The following is a 9249-nucleotide window of genomic DNA, read 5'->3' as shown; positions in this document are numbered from 1 at the left end:
AAGGGAGGTAAAAAAGAGTAAAGTAAAGGTGGGGAAGAGAGGGAGGGGGCAGCGAAAAATGGAAACAGAAAGAGGGAACATACGTTTTCAGAAAATACCGCCCTCCGGATGGTCCCCTCTCCCTCCGGGTAGCCTCTTCCTTGTTCCTCGGCCCGTTTTTCCCAATTCTGGCAGCTACGCGAGGAGAGAGAGTTTTGTCGGACAGGGGAGGGAGGGGATCCCGCGCATGTGCCACGGGGGTGGCAAGCCTCGAGGACGTAACGGCGCCGGAGACAGAGGGTGGAAGCAGGAAAGAGTGCAAAGGGGGATGCGGTTTCCCCGTGGGAGGAAGAAGGAAGAACGCAACGGGTACAAGGGTAGGGGGAGGGGTGAGGATGGTGAGATACGTGTGAGAGTACCCTGAAGAGCGGCGTCGGTAGTACGCGGGGTGGTGGAAGGCCAAGGGGACGACGAGGGGCGAGGGGCGACCGTTCACGTCTTTTCGACGTCGACGCAACCCTGTTGGCGCAGAATAGCTGCTCAGTGCTCGTCGAACGGCGCTGTGTTGCGACGGGACCATGCCGCCGCGCCCTGCACCACCGATCAACCGATCTCAGGTACGCGAGATTCATTATCATCCACCGAGAAATTGGCTCTCCATTTACCCCGGCGTGACTGCCGGCTACTGTTCCTGTGCACCCCCGAGCGCTGTCACCCGCGCCTCCCGACGTCGAAACAAAACGTGTCTACGGGCGGATAGATCCGCGAGATGAATCTCCGTCTCGTGGGGGGACCCCCTTTGCTCGATTATGGTTTTTGTGCGTTCTCGTGTCACCGTTGGTCCGTCGTCCTAGCCAGTGACAAGTTAAAAAAAAAAACACATTCTTTGTTATCTGTTTTCACGCGGTTCACTATTAACCATCCGCGAGGTGTTTCGATCAATCTTATTTTAGTTTGTAACCGGTCTCCAAACATTGGAGGATTGTCTATCCTAAATTTTTAATAGAACGAGGTTGCTCGTTTTTTTCTTTGTTCCGAGATCTTTGCCACGGAATGACGTGCAATCGACGACCGGTTATCGATTAATTATAAAAAAAAAGAGAAAGGAAAGAAACCGGGACTCGAGGGAGGAAGTTATTATCGTAGGAGCTAGATGCATCTTCGGTGCGTCCTCCTTTCTGTCGAAGCGGAAGCGTCGTTTTATAGAATTTCTTCGATCGTGAGTCGCCGCTGTCGGGTCTCGATCGCGCGCGATAAATTGTGTTTCGATCTTTATTGCACGTGATTTGGGTATTGTGTGAAGTTTAAGATTGTGCCCACAATAGTGCCCACATTGGCAACCAAAGTTGAAAAAGTTGAAAGGCCAGCTGAGTGCGTGGTCACCTATGTGGGCGCTGCTGTGGATGCCAGTTGTCTCTTGGAGAGTGTTTAGGACGTGTGGGGAAAAGGGTCAGAAGGGAAAGAGAGTGGACGAAGCGGGGTCTTTGGGTAGTTTGAATTCTCCGTTTACCCTCGTCTACCGGTAGGGTCGTTTTGTGTACACATCCCGAGACTACGTGTGAAATGATTAAGGCCGTTCTGTGTGTGTTCTCCGGTCTCTGTGTCGAAGATCGAAGAAGCGCGAAAGGATTGCATGCCGGATTTCCTGCGGATCCTGAAAGAGACGCTTTTGATGAGCGCGCGAGAAACGTTTCGCCTCGTTTCCTCGACAGTGGGGACCGATCTTCTTGTTGGGAGATTCGGCGGCCGCTTGTTTAAATCTCGCTCCGACGTTCCCGCGCGGTTAACCGCCGAAACGGACCAGTGTTCCCCGAATCGAAACCAGAAGACCAAGATAAATCGAACGGATCGAAATGGAACTTTTATCGATATTTGTTTCGGGTCTACGAGAATACGTTAGGGACAGGGAAGTATTTGATTCTCTCAGATTGGAGGAACTTTGTCGTTTTAACGACCGTCGGTGTTCGAAGTTCTTGACCCGCGGAGGCAGAAAAGTTAATAGAAAACGAAGGGAACGAAACTCGTCGAAAAGTCGGAGTATTTATAATGGTCGATCGACGGGTGCGTATTGGTTTTATTCTACTTTGATTCATGCTACTTTCTTACGTAAACGTTTTCGAAGTTTTAAGCACGCTGGAAGTAGGCAGGGTTAACGTGATTGTTAATTCGAGGGTTTTTAATCAATCGAATTTACGTGACGCTCGAAGCTCGTTAAAGAACGATCCATATTCACGACGTGTATCGATGCGGTAAAAGCGTTTCTCGTTCCTCGTTTCGACGGCATAAAGGAAACAGACCGTTTCGGTGTATCGTTGCAATAAAAACTGTATGTGAAGAAAACATAAAAGAGTCGTCCAGCAAAAATGGCGGGGGACAAAATAGATAGACGAAAACTGGCTTCAAATCTTGAACCTAACCTCGAGCTTTTCCCTTATGATGTTTACGTTAGGATACTGATATCGATCAGAGCTTAGAGATCAGAGGAAAATTTTGCAAGTAGACGAAAACTAACCTCAAATCTCGGATCTAACATCGATCTTTTCACCACGGTGTTTAGGTTAGGAACCCATTGATATCGATTATAGCTGAGAGATCAAAGGAAAATCGCTCAAGTAAACGAAAAGTAACCTCAAATCTCGGTCTTTTCCCCATGGTGTTTAGGTTAGGATACTGATATCGATCAGAGCTGAGAGATCAGAGGAAAATCGCGGTGGAGAATAATGGAGGAAAACTGAGGCAACAAACGTCCAGAAAATAACATCTTGCTGTTCTCCTTTTTCGGTTCGTTACGCTTCGGCGGATGCGCCACGCGAGCACGGCGAGGGTATCTCGTGGCTCGAAGAATAGATATTTCATTGTTACGGCTGGGAATATTTTTCGCCGACAGGAAATAATGCTCGTCCCGTCTTGTCTCGTTAGGAGGATTCCTGTAGCTATTCTTGTATGTCGCTCGCCCGCGGGCTTTATGCCGCGCGACCGGATTAATGGCACAGAAAAAGAAGATACTTTTCGGTTGGCCGGTCGGCGGGGAGGGGGGAGGGAGTCCCCGTATTCTCCGCCGCGGCGAAACAAAGTTCAGTTGCGCGGCTGTCGCTTCGTCAGGAGCCTGGTCGCTTTGAAACGACGCGCGTTTCGCTTTCAATTTCAATATTCGCACGCTCCAAGAGCCCCCGCGATCGTCCATTTTCCAGAAGACGCGATCCCCGTGTCAAACGTCGGGGGAGCTTGGATCGCGTGAAGCCCGAAAGAAATTGTATTGTACGGGACCGCGTCGCGAATCTGGGACGAGCCCTATTTCCCTTTTTAAATTGCGGATAGAAAAGAAAGGGTAGATGCGCAAATTGAACGGTTTAAAGAGGCGTAACTTCCCTTTGATACCACTTTCCTCGCCAAGTGCTGCGAAATTTCAAGCGTTTTAACCGTGCAAGGTGCTTCCAGGAATTGAGTCGAGCGATTGAGACTGGCAGAAAATTGTCGGGGGAACCCCCGTTATGAAATTTTACTGAAACAGTAAATTGTCTTTGTTTTATGACTCATTCGGCTGTTAAAACCATTGCTAAGACAACAATTTATGTAAGCACGTAACAAAATGGCTGCGTAGTCAAAGAAAAATTTCTGGAATTTTAAGATTAGGGGACTCACCACCGATTTGGATGATTTTTAGATATGTTATAGAGCTCGATATTCTAAACAATTTTGTATTATACATATAACCCCCATTGGGCCTTAGTTTCCGAGATATTTGTAAAATTCTGTGGGGAGTCCCCTATTCTAAACAATTAATATTGCACTTGGAACGTAAAATTCTGTATATTTGTGTTTTTAATATACAGATACAGGGTGGAATTTTGCTAACTACGATGATAAACTTCCCCGTATCGTTTCTGGCCCGCCATTGGCGAATCTACGACTGGAAATTTTCCGTTTTGCGCGTCGCCGTCACTTTCTCTAGGCACTCTCGATAAAATATTCTTCGGCCCCTCGGGTTCAACCGTTCGAGAAAAGGTTTTGCAAGTGTTCGAGGTGTCGGTTGAATTTTCGCCGTGCAGGGGAGAGCGGCATAGGTTATTGATTATCGTGAACGGCTTTATAAATAACCGATCGTGTAGGAGCCAGTCGCCGGAAACGCGTAAATATCGCTAGCCGGGGCGATTCTTTAAAAAATCGCCCCAACGATGATCCCGCAGCGCCGCGTATCGCCCCGCGACCGATGAAAAATCCGGTCGTGTTTGATCGATGCCTCCGTAATTCGCCTCGAATTCTCATTTTCGTTCTATTATTCGCGGACGGTCGCGCGCGGATAGACAAATCGGACAACCGGGGTCTGGTGTGCTCGAAAGGGCTCCTATATTGCTCGTTTGCGCAACACCCTCTATCCCAGAAGATCATTTACTCTCCTAACCTATAAACTTAGTCTTTTGGATCATCCAAACTCATTATTATTTCATATTTTTTACTCTTAATTTGTTAAACTTTCCATTTGATTTAACTACATTTGAATTCGGATAAAAACATAACCTCTATCGATTCTGTAATTTTTTATTTACGTTATTTTTCTCCTAACCTATAAACTTGGTCCTTTGGATCGTCCAGACTCATTTTTCTTCCATATTTTTTACTCTTAATTTGTTAAACTTTCCATTTGATATAGCTACATTTATACTCTGGTAAAAACCTAACCTCTATCGATCCTGTAATTTTTTATTTACGTTATTTCTCTCCTAACCTATAAACTTGGTCATTTGGATCGTCCAGATTCATTTTTCTTTCATATTTTTTACTCTTAATTTGTTAAACTTTCCATACAATTTAGCTACATTTGTACTCTGGTAAAAAACATGAACATAACCTCCAACGATCCTGTAATTTGTAAACTCTAGGATCAGAGAGAGGTGCAAAGATTTTTGTCAATCGACGAACATTTGTTATTTACGTAACGAGACGCGAGGTCTGTTAAGCGTCCCGAGAACAAGGACGTAAATAGTGGCATGTTTTGCGTGATTAAAATAGCTTTAATAAGGCGAGCGGTAACTCAAGTGTCTCTCGACCGTTGATAGATCGTCGATTGTACTCGGTCACGACCAATTCCGTACCATTAATTTTCATTCAAGCCGCGCAAATAGCGCTAAATAAATACGTATTATGGATGCAATTGTTAGGAACCGTTGCCCACGGATACGAGCAACGCCAAAAGACGAATCAGAATTAATATTTTCCTCTTGTTACGCTGCTCGGGCGGAAAGACAGCGGACGTAACTCTGTTGTAAATATTTGCTCACCCCCTCCCTCCCCTCCCCTGGAACGAAACGCGTCTTTATTCGTCCTCTCTCCGTAACCTTTGTGTCTTCTTCCTGGCAAGTTTGCCCAGGCACCTGAAGCAGAATCGTACCGTCGGACCAAAGACTAATTTCGTTTACTGCGAATTACTTTCGAGATCGCTTTTTTATTCCATTCGAACGATCCGGATTCGATCATCAAGAGTCTTAAAAATCGCACGATCGATATTGCAACACGTGTCTCGAAACAACACGCGACCATTCGGATAATCGATTACTCGAGTTCCCCATTCGATAAACTACGTTCTAACCAATCAATCTGTCGCGCTACAAACAAACGGAACTTCGTTTACTGCGAATTACTTTCGAGATCGTTCCTTTATTCGCCCCATTACAGTCTAGATTCCGCCATTGACAGTTTTAAATAAAAGCTGTCGTGTCTCGAAATAACACGCATCTGTCGGGACTTCCCCATTCGGATAATCGAACAGGTTCGATTATCGATTGCTCGAGTTGTTCCCCGTTCGACCCGGATAAAGTACGGTTCTATCGATCTGTCCGCGGTACTTTGCGAGTAGATTTCAAAGAGAAGGTCAATTCGCCGTTGCTCGATAGCGACTTCATTCTTCTCGATTCGTTGCTGGCGTCGGATATGCAAATGGCGGCTGACGCAGCCTTCCCTAACTCAACAAGCGGTCGCATAAATTTCACGTAACGGCAGGCAATTACAGGTTAATAGTGCGTTCGCACCTACCATCGCCTGTGATCTTCCCTGTGGACAAGCCATAAAACTGAAACGGCTGGTTAAAAAGAAATTTAGTTCCCGCGTTACCTAATATTTTCACACGGCTATTAAACTCGAGGGGCATTCAATCTCCATTTTAACATGTTTTTTTATAAAACAGTATTTCATATATATCAACAAACGTCTGGTTTTTTTTGGTTAGAAAATCCGAAAGGCCGTTTCCATGATCGAACGACTGTGTTTTCTTTGGGCGATTACGCGAAGTTAATTTCCAGCGAGCCGGTAACACGGCGTCGCTAAATAGCCGTCCTCCCAAAGGTTGATTAAAAGTCGCTCGACGGTTCTCGTCTCTTTTTACCCCCGGTTTCTGTCTTTTGATCGCGACTCGGTGCACACAAACGCGGGAATCCCCGCGGTTTGCTTCGAGACGATAATCCCCGCCGCTTCTCGACTCTCGATTAAGCGTGACGAAGGTGCACGCGAAATGATTAATCAGAGATTAATGCAAAGAACAACCGCCAGATGGGCTCCCAGGTTTCTTTAATTAAAAAAAAAAATTTTAATTAATCCTTCGTCGAGATAAGAAGCTCACCGAATTAAAATTCTTTCACGGGGCACGAGGCGGAAGTAAATTAATGCAAACGTCGGAAGTGCGTGCTTGGGTCGATGCAACGCGTTCTAAAATTTGCTAAAGGCGGACGATCGGCGGGGAACCACCGTTTTTCCCGCGCTAAAAGTCCCGTTACGCCGCCATTACTGGAACTTGTGCCCTCTTCGAGATAATTGTTTAGTGAATATTGTTGAGTTGGTTAGTTCGTTAATTTCGGGAAGCCCCCGTAAGAAGCAACGTTTTTAGGTTAAGTATGGATATTCTGGCGGGAAGTACGAACGTGCTTCTTGCGCAGGAAGTTTCTAAAACTTTATCAGCGCGTATTCGCTCGCGTACAATGAATATTCCGGCTGGTACGCGAACATCCAAGCATTCTCGAAGCACAGTGGGTTTTCTTTATAATCGAAAACATAATGGAGAAAGTGTATAATGCTATTTGGGAAATATGGTTCGAACCGGGGGGTTACCCGATTTCCCGGGGAACTTTTCGACTGAACGTGGGGTGGCGGTTACGACAATACGACGGAAAATTACCCGCGCGAAAATCGATCCCGCCGCGAAGAGACGCGGCAAACCGAAAATGTTGCGGACCCATTCCGGTTCGCCATTATCTCCGCGGTAGAGGGAATGTCAGGTTCGCCGACTGGAGATCTCATTATCGTCGGAAAAGCCGGCTCTCGATCGCAAATTCAGCTTCCTGGGAAGCCCCCAGTATCGCGTTCCATTCTCCCCGGAGTGCTTAATCGGTCGAAAATGAATGCTCAATCTGCGTCGATACTTGGTACATTCCCAAAGTATACTTTCAAATCGACAATGGCGGGGAAGCAATTTGATTTATTTATTTCTTTATTTGACAGGTAAACACACCCTTTAGGGAGAAGCGAACAAATAAAAAGGGGAATGGTTACATGCACACTTAGAAGATACATTCTGCGTCCATAAATACACAAAAGAAGATTACTCCAAAGTATATTTTTAGTTAAATCAACACTGATGGAAACACAGATAGATAGAAGTGATTTTATTTATTTATTTACTTATTTGATAGGTATACACACCCTTTATGAAGAAGTGAAAAGATCAAACTTGTACACGCTATGTTGTTCTGCATCCATAAGTATACAAAAGAAGATTGCTCCAATGTATACTTTTATTTAAATCGATACTAGCATAGATAGAAGTGATTTTATTTATTTACTTATTTGATAGGTATACACCCTTCATGAAGAAGCGAAGGAACAAAAGTTATATACGCTATAGTGTTCTGCGTCCATAAGTGCACAAAAGAAGATTCCTCCAAAGTATATTTTTAGTTAAATCAATACTAGTAAAAATGCAGATAGATAGAAGTGATTTTATTTATTTATTTACTTATTTGATAGGTAAACACCCTTCATGAGGAAGCGAAGGAACAAAACTATACACGCTACATTGTTCTGCATCCATAAGTACACAAAAAGAGGACTACAAAGTATATTTTCAGTTAAATCAACACTGGCAGAAACACAGATAGATAGAAGTGATTTTATTTATTTATCTACTTATTTGATAGGTAAACACCCTTCATGAGGAAGCGAAAGAACAAAACTTAACCACGCTGTATTATTCTGCATTCATAAGTGCACAAAAAGAGGACTACAAAGTGACTCCAGTGCTGATTGCCTCAGTCTTAAAAGGTTCAAATATTCAGACTTACAGAAGCATCCATCATTTATAGACTCTTCCATAATTTTCCCCCTATTTTTTGTGTTTTCGATCGTCCTTGGGAGGTGAGATATCCGCTGTATAGAGCCAGTAGCGTCAAGCTGAGAGGAGCAGCTCTTTCCCTGGAATACCGGCGTAGGAAGTCGCGATGAAAAGTTCATCCCGGCGGTCGTAGGAACCCCCGCGACGCTTATCTGCCAGCCAGCAGACGTAGTTTACTTTACATGTGTAAAGGAAACATTAATTTGCCCGCAAAAGTTTGCTTTGCGTGGGCTCTTCCGCATTGTATCCGAGTTGTCGGGCACGGTTAACCGCTGGTACACCGTGTTCCCCTCTTGATCCGGCTCCTCGTCGCGTTTCTACGCGCGAGGCGATTCCGGCACGCGGATCGATTCTTACGGAATCAACGCGTGGCGGAAATTTGCCGATACAATTAGACGCGGAGCTCACCGTCAACTTAAACACCAAACTTTCCTGATAATAACTCGCTGAATTAACTTGGTCGGGGCACGTGACCATGTGTACACGCGCCTCGCAGTTTAACTTGCGGCTGGTGGGGGTTCGTTTGTCCGCCTCCCTCAATTTCATTCATTAGTTGCAAAGTCAAACCTGCTCGGAGCTGGCTGCCCAAGGCCTGGGTCACTGTTCCGTCGACGTGTCAATGAAAACATACTCGGTGTCGCGATTGGGAGCAGGCTTCATGCGTCAACAGTAGCACTACCAGAAGTGGTCAGTCATTTGCTATTTTCATTAATTCCTCTGGTGCAAATGAATACACTGTACTTGTTGGTAGCTCTACTGTTAACCATGGTATCTGTTCAATGTATGCAATATATGCTCGGATCAAATAGCGTTTAATTATAATAATTTACATTATTTAACATGCATTGTATATTTTATGTCTACGCCAACCAGCGAAATATCAGCTATCAGTT

At 45.1% G+C, this 9249-nt stretch overlaps 1 protein-coding gene across 1 annotated transcript in view; it reads left to right on the top strand.

The window, feature by feature from the left end:
* The first annotated feature begins 534 nt into the window (after positions 1-534).
* The window catches only part of LOC122400059 (putative tyramine receptor 2), a 47549-nt gene continuing 38834 nt past the window's right edge, over positions 535-9249 (top strand). Inside the window, exon 1 of the mRNA XM_043401266.1 lies at positions 535-596. The gene's annotated coding sequence lies outside the window, so the exon portion shown is untranslated. The remainder of the gene's footprint in view (positions 597-9249) is intronic.

Source organism: Colletes gigas, unplaced genomic scaffold (genome assembly GCF_013123115.1).
Source record: "Colletes gigas isolate AHSC1104 unplaced genomic scaffold, ASM1312311v1 Colletes_gigas_Sc00015, whole genome shotgun sequence".
Taxonomy (NCBI): Eukaryota; Metazoa; Arthropoda; class Insecta; order Hymenoptera; family Colletidae; genus Colletes; species Colletes gigas.
The sequence above is the reverse complement of the archived record's forward strand: the minus strand, read 5'-3'. Positions and strand labels throughout refer to the sequence as shown.